The sequence below is a fragment of the Acomys russatus genome, chromosome 31 (genome assembly GCF_903995435.1).
Source record: "Acomys russatus chromosome 31, mAcoRus1.1, whole genome shotgun sequence".
Taxonomy (NCBI): domain Eukaryota; kingdom Metazoa; phylum Chordata; class Mammalia; order Rodentia; family Muridae; genus Acomys; species Acomys russatus.
The window spans coordinates 31,040,534-31,051,925 of NC_067167.1; the positions used below are offsets into that span (position 1 = coordinate 31,040,534).

General features: G+C 40.3%; 1 pseudogene; it reads right to left on the minus strand.

The window, feature by feature from the left end:
* Window positions 1–578: 578 nt before the first annotated feature.
* LOC127183620 (acidic leucine-rich nuclear phosphoprotein 32 family member E-like) lies at window positions 579–1,464 on the minus strand (annotated as a pseudogene).
* Between the last annotated feature and the right edge of the window lie 9,928 nt (window positions 1,465–11,392).

Below are 11,392 nucleotides of genomic sequence, written 5' to 3' on the forward strand. Positions count from 1 at the left end.
TCTACAAAGAGAGTCCAGGACAGGCAGAAACGAAAGGGCTGCACTGCAAGTCTGGACTCACATTACTATCAGGCTCAGTGAACCCTTAGGCTGCATCACGGAACAGAAGCTCCATGACTTATGCCGCTGAGGAGAACCTTCTCTCCTGCTTCTGCTTTCAAAACTGTGACCGGAAAGCCCCCCAGTGCCCTCACCCTACCCCAGAAAACTGCCTTCAAACTAATGATATTTGGATCCCCTCTAAAAAAAAACATCAGTCTTATCATTCCGGAGACTATTGCCGTTTCAATTACAGCTGAGTGTAACTTGTTAATTTGTAAATAACTTTAAAACATTATAAATGAAATGCACCAAACCACACCTCTGAAAAAGCAACCATGTTTTAATTATGGGCTAAAAATGTCCAGTACATTAAGCATGCATTATAAAAATCCAGACTCTAAATACAATGCTGGAGAATCTCACAATGGAAGGATGAAAGAAAATTCGTTCTGCGTACATTATGATCAACAGACTAGCAAATCTTAATCAGAACCGACAAGGCCAAAATAGTAAAACCGCACTTTTCCTATAAAAAGTTACAGACCATCTCCTATAGGGACAGCTGTCATACATAAAGAAACAAAGACCACGTGATCGCTCTCCTGCCAGTCCAGGAGCGTGAGCGCCAGGCATCCTCTTCCTGGGATCTCGTCGTCATCTTCCTCTCCATCATCTTCAGCACCTTGCTTCCTTTTCTCTCCCCACACACCCTCTTCTTCCTCCCCTTCCTCCCCTTCATCATCGCAATCCTCATCATCTTCTTCAGCCTGAATTTCTTCTTTCATTAAGTATGAGAGGCCCAACTCCTCTTCTCCCTCTCCGACTTCTGAACCGGCTTCATCTTCATCCTCATCTTCCTCCTCTTCATATCCTTCAGGTGGACCAGCTTCATCTTCTTCCTCATCTTCCTCATCTTCATCTCCATCCTCACCGTCCTCCTCTTCCGAGTGAGGAGCCTCGTTGTCCTCCTGATCGAACCCATCCAAGTACGTGATCTACCGCAGCAGTTCAAAAATGCTTTCTCTGTAATCTTCCAGGTTTGCAATCTCACAGTTAAACAAGTCAAGACTTTTCAAATTTTTAAGATTTTTGCAGTGCTTTGGCTGTGCTGAGATCTTTAATTTTATTTCCACTTAGATTGAAGTTGGTAAGATTTGGACACTTCTCTGCCAGGACTTCCAGACCTCCAGAAATTATATTGTCACAAAGTTCCAACTTCCTCAGTTTATTCAAGCTGGGAAGCCGAGCCAAGGAACTTAGTTCCACATTGGCCATACTAAGAAACTCCAGCTCCTTAAAGGTGCCGTTCAGGCCTTCGATCTCCCCATTAACACTCAAGCAATTATCAAGGACTAACTCTGTCACCTCCTCTGGGGCTCTGTTCTTCAACTCCAGCTTAATCTCCTTCTTCTTCTCCTTCTTCTTCTTCTTCTTCTTCTTCTTCTTCTTCTTCTTCTTCTTCTTCTTTTTCTTCTTTACAAATGGAGGTGGTTGTAGTCTTTTCTTTTAATTTTTGTATTTTACATGTACGGATGTTCTGCTTGCATGTGTGTCTATGCACCATGAATGTGCCTGGCACCTGCAGAGGCCAGAAGAAGGTGTTGGATAGTTGCGAGCTATCATGTGGGTGCTGGGAGTCATAGGTCCTCTGCAAGAGCAGGCAACGCTCTTAACCACTGAGCCATCTCTTCAGCTCCCTGTTCTAGTCTCTTTTTTTCTTGATGCACAGGAATAACTTTATTTTTAACATATATTTTATTAATTTATTCATATTACATCTCAATTGTTATCTCATCCCTTGTATCCTCCCATTCCTCCCTCCCTCCCATTTTCCCCTTACTCCCCTCCCCTATGACTGTGACTGAGGGGGACGTCCTCCCCCTGTATATGTTCATAGGGTATCAAGTTAACCCAGAAGCAGAAAGAGTCAAATGGTATATACTCACTTATATCCGGACACTAGCCCAAGGGGCATGTCCCATGAAAGTCTTCACTTACCAGGAAAGTGGAACAGAGGGGAAGATTTCCTATTGGGACTCTAGGTGAGAGAAGCATAGGATAATGGAGAAATAGAAGGATCCAGAGGGTCCTAGAAACCTACAAGAAGAACATTAGGACGGGCAGATCTGGGCCTAGGGGTCCTGCTCAAACTATGGCACCAGTCAAGGACAATATGTGCAGTAAACTTTGAACCCCTACTTAGATCTAGCCAATGGGCAGGACATCTCCACAGTTGAGTGGAGAGTGGGAATTGACTTTCACACAAACTCTGGTGCCCCATATTTGACCACATCCCCTGGATGGGGAGACCTGGTGGCACTCAGAGGAAGGATAGCAGGCTACCAAGAAGAGACTTGATACCCAGTTCTAGTCTTTAGACCAATGATCCTAACTTTGAGACTTTCTGCCTTCCATGCTTCTGTTCATTTGCCATTTTTCACAATCTTTCTTCTGACAAATGTACACAAAATATTTTTAACTCCTATTTTACATGGCAGTTCATATATAACTCTAAACAAATTAACTCTCCTTTGCACATTTAAAAATTCTTCACCACCTTGGTTACCTTCTTCAGATGAAGTTTCACTTTTTACTAGACTGTAAGTATACAGGCCAGTTATGCTTGGCTCACTTCGAGAAGTCACCATCAGATCCTAGAGTGCATACCAGTCCAAGCATCAAAGAAATGACATAGTAGTAAGATTTTGAAATCAGCTTCTGAACTGCTTTGCGCACCCCTCCATACTTTCTGGTGACCTTGCTCATTCTTTATTTCTTCTATTCTGCTATGGATGCAACTTACATTATATTATACACTTTAGAAGTGTTTCTAAAACTGAAAAGAAAAACAAACAAACAACAACAACAAACCACGGGCAAGGGTTTGGACATAACCAAGAACTCAGCCAATTTGAGGATCTGAAAGAAATCTACTGAGGAACCACTGGGAATTTGAACTACTCAATTACCTGACTAAGGACCTAGATTCAGGAAAACAGGTCTACCTTCAGTCATGCATTGAAAACATCATTAGAACAATCCAAGGGACAGATAGTAGCATCCTGAGCTGCCTTATGACTTGATGGAAGGAAGGGAAAAGTGAGTGATGTATAATTGTAAAGATGCTGCTGATGGAATTGGTAATATCCTAAGCTCAGGCTCATTGTTAGACCCCACTTGAACATATAAATGGCATAATTAACTAAATGAACAAACTCAGGAAGAAAGCACTTCAGTGAAACAAGTCTAAAAAAACTTTGTTACAAATTGTAACTGTTACCAGGACATTTCAAAATAATATCATTGATTCAAAAAAGTGTTTAAATACGCATGAACAAATTGAATCCATCGATGTAAAAATTAAATAATCTATTAGGTCTAAGCTTACATTATCCTAGCAATGAAGAATTGGTTTAAGATTTGAAATGAATCAGTGTAACTCACCACATTAGTGAAATAAAGAAGAAAAATGATATGCTCATCTCTAATGGAGTAGAAATATAAATTGATAAATTAAACATTGACTCGTGCAAAAAATATTTCTGGGGAAATGAAAAAAATGAGATATTTTTCATAATCTTTCTTTATCAGGAATAGCGGTTCCACACAAACGCAGACATCACACATATTGATTTGCTGAACCTTTTATAAACAGCTCATTTATTCAGATACCTTCGGAAATATTGTCTAGTTAACATTATACTAAAGTCCTAGTTAGGCAGCAAGACAGAAAAAATAAGAGTAAGAAGGAGAGTGAAGATGAAGGAAGGCAGGCAAACAGCAGAAAGGAATAAATAAGACTTATTTGCAAATGTTTTGATATCTTTATATAAATATGTTAAATAACCCAAAAATTAATTACTAAGATTAATGAATGCCCTTCGAATGTTTCCTGGATACAAAGTCCCATGTACCAATCCCTTCTGTTTCCTTCTAATCTCAGCAAACATTAAGAAAATGAAACTTTAAAAGCACAACATTTATAGTAACATTAAAAATAACAAATGCTCTAGAAAAGATCTCACAAAATACTAAGACCTTTGTGATAAAACAATTCAACAATAATAACCACAGTAGACATTCTAAAGAGGATGGGGGAAAACTCATGTCTCAACACTACACAGAAAACCACACACAGCTAAAGAATTCTGAGACTGAGAGAAATAGTCCTCTCCAGGGAAAAGCACACCAATTAGTTAGCCAATACCAAATGGTCAGCCCTGAAAACATACATGGAAGTAACATTATACAGACTGAGGGGATTAAATTTAGAAATATATGTATGTGTATACATATTATATATATATACTGTATATATATATACATGTATATATATATATATGCCTGCATGTAAATAGTTTTTAAGGAGGCCATGAATTTGAAAGAGAACAAAGAAGGTATATGAGAAAAGGAATATAGAAACATCTATGTTACAAATAGACGTATATCAATAATAAACACAATATGTATATATGTATCTATATTTATATGGAGATATAAATAGAAGGTCATATCATAGTCACACAATATATGAACTCACGGAGCCTGAAGCAGCAAATGAAGGGACTGCACAGATCTGCACCTGGTCCTCTGCATGTATATTATAGCTTTCATTTTAGCATTTTTATGGGACTCATGAGTGAGTGAGTAAGTGGGTCTTTGACTCTTGTGACTTTTCTTGTGCTCTTTTCTGTTTGTTAGGTTGCCTTTCCCAACTTTGATGTGATGGGATTTGTTTTCTCTTATTATATTTGTTTTCTGATATTTGGTTGTTATCTCTTAGAACCCTATTTTTATTCTAATGAAAGAAATAAAGGGTGTAGATCGAGATGGGAGGAGAAGGAGGGAAAATTGGGAAGAGTAGAGTGGGGAGAAATTGTAATCAGGGTTTACTGTATTAAAAAACTATTTTTAATAAAAGTGGAAAATAAAAAAACAAAAAAGAGGACAAATAAGGAAATGCCAATAAATACTTGAACAGTGAATATATCAAAGCCATGCTAGGGAAAACTATTTGAGGTAAAATTCATCTGACAAATTAAATCAAAAGAATATAAACCATTTACAAAGATATGAAATAATAAGAGCCATGTACGGATATGCTTCTCCACACAAAAAATGTTGTGTTCTTCCTGAGCTTAAAGAGGTACACATTTTACGACCCAACAGTAATAATCCTAAACAAGAACACTTAAAAATACATGTACATGCACCAAAGTTTTGTTTTTGAAATAGAGAAAAATGGTAGCAGTCCAACAACATAAAAATAAGTAAATGTTTGGTAGACTATGTGTAGAACTGATAATTACAAAATGAATAAAATGAACAAACTATACACAATGTAAGAATCTTACAGACACTGATTAATGCATAGTGAATGACCAATTTCTATGAAGCTGAAAAGCTTGCGAAATAAATCAGGGTGGGCAGCTTTGATGAGTCTGGAGGAAGACTTCTGAATACTCTAAGAAAACAGACTGAAGGAGAAGTGACAAGATAGCAGATGAGCATCACCCCTCCTTGGCTTCGGCTTCATCCCTGTCCCCAGGTTCCTGCCTGGAAGAAGGGCTATTATGCAGAAGTTTAAGAAGAAATAAACCCTTTCCTCCCTAAGTTGCTTTTGGCCATAGTGTTGTGTCATGGCAATAAAAACTGTAACTAAGAGAGCTCAAAGGGCCAGGCATAGTGGTGCATGCCTTTTCCCAGCACTCGGGAGGCAGAGACAGAAGCAGGTGGAACTCTGTGAGTTTGAGGTCAGCCTTGTCTACAAAGTGAATCCAGGACAGCCAAGACTATGCAAAGAAACCCTGTATTAAAAAATAAGAAAGAAAGAAAGAAAGGAAGGAAGGAAGTTTAAACAGGTATCCTGCATGAATGAGTAATACTGTTCTCAGAAAATCTAGGCTTTGAAATTTTGAGGTGCCCGGCATAGCATACCTTCCTACCAGCTACTGATCAGGAAAGCCCCAAAGGTCTAACACATCATATCCTATCATCATTTTGTACTTTGTTACCCACTACAACTGTATTTTAAGTGATTTTGCTAAAGACACTGTATGCTTTGGCTATAGGACATAAAGAAATTAATCTAAAACCCACCATAAAACTTCCTCTCTGTTGACTCGTTTTGCAAGTGTCATAATGTAGTATATAGAGTGATCAGAAAAGAAAAAAAAAACTACGAGTAATCTTCACCAGGGCTGGACACTACACGCTACAATATCGGAATTAACAGGCAAGAAGTGCACACGGGTACAACAGTACCATGATGATCAGAGCATAAACAACTGATTTTGGTTGGGTATGAGACCTCATGCACAGAAGAGCATTCTGTGGTTGGTGAGGCCATTGGCCCGGGGATCGTAGCTACCACTGGTATTTTGCTGAATAGTTATGTTGTCAAACTGTCTTGTAAGTATTTCTGTTTACAGATATAGGCCAGGGATGCTCCTAACCATGCTCAGAGAAGCTTCTATTTGCAGTGGACAGTAACCAAATAGAGATATGCCTAACTCAGTGGTTCCCAGGCTTCCTAACGCTGCAACCCTTTAACACAGTTCCTCATGTTGTGGTGACCCGTCCTCCTCCGGCACCATAAGGTTATTTTCATTGCTACTTCATTGCTGTAATTTTGGCTACTGTAAAGAACCATAAAGTGAATACCTATTTTTTTTCTAATGGTCTTAGGTGACCCCTGTAAAAGGGTCATTCTAATCCTACCAAAGGGGTTGCGACCCACAGGTTGAGATAACAGCTCAAACTTCTGAGAATAAGAGACTGTTCAAACCTTTCTTCCCTGCCTCCCAAGGCCCTGACAGTGTTATGGACGAGGAGATAGATGTAACGTACAAGCTAGGAAGGGTGCGGCAAAATGCTTTCTTCTGGGCATGACGTAACTGCTGTACTCTTTAACTCAGAGCAGCTGGGCTTGTACAAGACCTACAGAAAATCAAGCCAGCCAAAATTTCCACATGGATGATGGGGGGAGCTCAGGAGGCCCCACTCCCAACTCAGGAGTATTGGGGCTGATTGCTCTGGGGAAGGGAGAATTATTCTTCTCCGAAGGTGGAGCCACTAACAGACTTCACATGCGTGCATGGCTCCACACCCACGCACATACAGACATCTCTAATTAGAAGACGCCAGGAATTTGGGAGTGAGAAGTGTAGGAAGGTCTGCTGGGAATTAGAGGAGGAAATCCAGGGTGCATATTTTGTATTTAATGATATATGTGTGTGAAATTCCGTTTAAAAAAAAATAAGCCCTAAAATAAAATTTTAAAACTTTTAAAAAGACACTACAATTTCCCAAGGACAATACGTGCAGTAAACTTCGAACCCCTACCCAGATCTAGCCAATGGACAGGACATTCTTCACAGTTGAGTGGAGAGTGGGGTCTGACTTTCACACGAACTCTGGTGCCTCATACTTGACCATGTCCCCTGGAGGGGGAGGCCTGGTGGCACTCAGAGGAAGGACAGCAGGCTACCAAGAAGAGACTTGATACTCTATGAGCATATACAGGGGGAAGAGGCCCCCCTCAGTCACAGTCATAGGGGAGAGGAGTAAGGGGGAAATGGGAGGGAGGGAGGAATGGGAGGATACAAGGGATGGGATAACAATTGAGATGTAATATGAATAAATTAATAAAATATATTTTTAAAAAGACATTACAATTTCAACTCTAATGAAAAAAGATTAATGAAACCTACTACAGCCATGCATACAACAGAGTTAAAACACAAAAAAGACTGAAATTGAGACTATATATCTGCTGTGAACATGTATGTGTTCTCAGTGTTTACATACCAACAATAAAATTCTTACAAAAACAAATACAACTCAAGAAAATATAAGCAAAATGAATGATCATGAAATTTATATAAGAAGAATCATGAATGATAAGCACACTAGTTAAAGATGGTTAGTGGTATGCTCTGGTTGGTCTTCTTGAGGAGTTCTTGTCATCTCTAGGTCCTTTTATCCTTCCCCCCACTTTCCCACTGGACTCCCTGTGCTTCACCCCATGTTTGGCTGCGAGTCTCAGCATCTGTTTTGAACCACTGCTGGGTGGTAGGTCTACTAGTCAGGGAGGCGGGGGCTGTCTCTGACTTGGAGGCTGTTGCCTGCTTTTTGATCACCTCCCCCTGAGTGGTCTGCCTTGCCAGGCCACAGGGGAAGAGGACAAACTGAGTACTGATGCATCTTGATGGGCTGGGGTGGGAGGGTAGAGGGGATCCCCTTTTCCAAGGATAAGGAAGGGGGGATGGGGAAGGGAGGGTGGGATTGGGGAGGAGAGGAGGGAGGGGGCTATGACCAGGATATAAATGTGAACAAATAAATTAATTCTGTAAAAAAGATGGTTAGTGGCAAAGAGAGAACCAGTGTGTTTTGTGTATTTCTAGAACAGTAACACTTTAACTAACAGAAAGTTATAAAAGATGAAATGAGCCAGGCATGGTGGCAAACACCCTTAATCCCAGTACTCTGGGAGGCAGAGGCAGGTGGATCTCTGAATTCAAGGCCAGCCTGGTCTACAAAGCAATAGCCAGGGATACACAGAGAACCTTGTTTTGAGGGGAGAAAAAAAAAAAAACAGAAAATGTTGGAATGGCACTTTCCTAAGCTGTTAATTACTGCAGAGCTGGTTGAAACATTTTGATAGATTATTTGACAAATTTCAATAAAAAGGGAATACTAGCACACCTTCTAACATGTTCACTGAATTCCCATGAAGATCTGCACATACTAAAGAATGCCTAAAATGAATCATTGTACCTCTCTTGACCCTGGTAAATTATTACAATATTCTTAACATGCATTGTGGGGAAATTAAGATTAGTAAATTGTGGCATGTGTCTGTTTGCATGCTGTATAGCATTAAGATGAATAAAAACAACTTTATGACCATGTATTCAATGAGGAATCTATCTACTTCACAACATATAAAACACTAGCTACAACTTAGCAATAATTACAAATATGGTAAAAACATACAGATGTCTAAAACGTCATAAAACTCAAATCAGGACAGCAGGTATAGGGGCTGTAGAGGAACAGTGCAGTGTGACAACGCTAAGTATTGGGCACATTGGATCATATATTGTTTCCCTGAATTTTATTAACACCTGGAAAAGTTCACAATAAGAAGTATTTTGGGGCTGGGCTGTGAGCTCAGTGCTTAAAGTTCTTGCAATCTGCATGCTGGGAAGACAGACAGGCAGATCCTGGGGTTCCTGTCCAGACTAGCATCCTTGGCAAGGGCTCAAGGCCAATGAGACACTTTCAAAAAAAAAAAAAAAGAAGTGGAAAGCCCCTGAAAGATCTAGTGAAGTTCCCTGTCACCCACATGTGACACACATGCATGTGACCCCTTCCATACATGTGTAGCCACAGAAATATGCACCCACATGCATGCATAAAGAGAGAGAGAGAGAGAGAGAGAGAGAGAGAGAGAGAGAGAGAGAGAGAGAAGAGGAGAAGGAGAAGGAGAGAGAGAAGTAATAGAGAATGTGAAAGTAATTTTAGCAGACAAATCAAACACAACAAGTAGGCGTGCAATCTGCAGGGGCGTGCTGCCTTCACATATTCATCATTCAGAAGTAGATGGAGGGGCTCTGTACAATCGCCCATTCACCATTGAATATTACTGGCACTTCCTGGCATCAGTGGCGGCAGATGCCCTTCAGTGCATTGGTATGACACAGCTAAGGAAAACATTTCCCACGGATCTCTGTTGACAGGTAAAGGCATGGCATCAGCCTACTGGGCCACAGTCATAACCCCCTGATCCTTGGAAACTTTCCTTTAAAATCATTTTTTCTGTAGCCTATTATGCCTCAGAGATTACAGCAGGACCAAAGTACAAGGGTCATTTTCAACCCTCCCTCCCCACTGCTCCTCCCCACCCCCTCTTGTAAGGTGAGTTTCCAGTTCTCCCCTCCAGCAAAGAAGTTTGGATCCATCAATCCTGGGATATCTGTACACTCGCTTAGCCACATATAAATAAACTCTCCTTGGTGTGATCCTCCTAAACGCCCCCTTTACAGAAATGTGTTGCTTTTGTGGCATCAAAGGTAACTTAGCAACCAGGAAGTCAACAATAACCCAGCACAATTTTGTGGGTTGGCTTTCAGAAAGCAGAAACCCCGTTACATAAGACAAAACAAGCTGTCTTGTTGTGTACCAAATATTCAAAAACACATTGGACAAGCTGTCTCGCATTGTGCCTCACAGCCCCGGGTTCACACAAAACCCTGCCTTTTCCTCATGTGATGCATGGAAGAAATAAAAACAGCAGGGGAAACATTATGTCCCTTGCGACATAGCTGCTCGGCTTCATCTCTGTAGCTTGGAAATGGTGAGTTCTTTGCCTTTATCAGATAAATTGGCTCTGCAGCCCACATTTAAAGCAGCATACACTTGTCTCCAGCAGGAAGGTTGGAGTTGATTAGCTCAAGATAAAAGAAAGCAAGGAAGGCTGAATATCATCCTGAGCCAATAACTGTGTGTGTGTGATGGAGATGGAACAGCATAAAGCATTCATATTCCTAGGTACTAATGATAAGTAGGAGAACGCTTGTATCTTTCTGCTAAGTTTGTTTATGGCTTGAAAATTCAATGTAGTAATTCAAGGCCAACTGACAGGAAATTACAGTTTCCTGGCTGACATCAATTCCATCTTCAGTAATAGTTCTGAAATGGAGTTTCTGAGCACTCAAGAGAGGGGAAAGCGCACACAATATTTCCCAACCACTTGGGTCACAACCCAGATGATATAGCGAGCATTACGTGGCTAAAATTATGATGTATCCTTACAAGCATGCAGTGCCTTATTACGTAATTTTAATCAAACCTTCTATTTGATCAACTTCTCAGATTTAATCTGTGCATGCACTGGGTGACTTAGAAGGAACGGGCTGCAATAAGGAGATTTGAAACGCAGGGCTGTTCGTTGTAGCAATGGCAAGCCGACAATCACTTTATCTACATAATCATAAAAGTAAACATACTAAAAAACTGGAAATCTAAGACGTTTAAAACTTAAGTTAAAAAAAAAATGCAGGTCTTGTCTCTTTTGCTAGAATTTCTTCCACCTTGTTCTCCAAAGGAGAGGGCACTTATTTTCTTTTATAACCATGCTCTTGCCCACATCACGCATACTATTAAAAGTTACTCAATCCACCCTAAGAACAGATGGCCAATTGACACTCAATATCCACTTTCAAACAATTGTGAAAATTCCAGCTGTGCCCATCACAATGAAAGACCTTGTTTCAGTTTCTGCATTTTGAGTAGTCTGATCCTTAATGATGTCGTAGGTAACAGAACATGGGCACACAAGACATGT